Source organism: Asparagus officinalis, chromosome 1 (genome assembly GCF_001876935.1).
Source record: "Asparagus officinalis chromosome 1, Aspof.V1, whole genome shotgun sequence".
NCBI lineage: Eukaryota > Viridiplantae > Streptophyta > Magnoliopsida > Asparagales > Asparagaceae > Asparagus > Asparagus officinalis.
Window position 1 is genome coordinate 101604518 of NC_033794.1, and position 989 is coordinate 101605506.

Sequence of the window (989 nt, forward strand, 5' to 3'; positions counted from 1 at the left end):
AATTTTCTTTTACACTTAAATAGTGTTTGATGAAGAAAAGGCACCATACTTTCATTGGATTAGAAGGATGCTCAAAGGAGCTAGGATATCCGTACCTGCAAAAAAAAAAAAGTCAAGATGACCCATAAGAATTACGCAAAATAGAGTCTCATGTGATTATTAGTTGGGGTTTTTACTTTTAGGCTCATTTGTTTACTTCCATTTATCTTTAAACCCAAGTACTATTATTTATATCTTTAAGCTCAATTCACTTTTTGTATTTATCTTTAAACCAATCTCCAAAATACTATATTTTCACCACTTGTATTTATACACCATGAAGGTAAAAAAACCAAAAATACCCCTTTCATTGCCAAATATAAACCAAAATCTCTCTCATAATTTTCCCCTTTCTCTCTTAGCCATAAATTCCCAAAACGAGCCCTAAATTCCTAAAACGACCATGAACTGTCGTGTCGCCGCTCTCTTAGCCATAAATTCCCAAAACGAGCCCTAAATTCCTAAAACGACCATGAACTGTCGTGTCGCCGGTCGCCCACCGCCATCGTGTCGCGCGTCGCCCATCGCTGCCGTGTTGCTCATCGCCCACCGTCGTCGTGTCGACCATGAACTGTCGTGTCGCTAGTCATCCACCGTCCCAGTCATCATCGCCATCGAAACAGATCTTGCTCGTCTCAGTCATCGTCCACCGTCGTCGACCTCACCGTTGCCGTTGCCGTCAAGCTATTTTGTCGTCGACCTCACCGTTGTCGTTGCTGTCAAGCTGATTTTGCTCAATTGGGTATGTTCTAATTTGATTTTTTTTTAACTTTTAGCCAGCCTTGCATGTTGTAAATATGGGTTGGATTTTGATTGTTTTAATCTGAAAAATGATATATTGAGTGAGGATTTCATAGGTTGAGATGAGTTCTGTATTAGTTTGATATGGGAACTTCTTTTTATGTGAATGAAGTTTGATTTCATTTTCATTTGGAGGTGATGGACAGAAT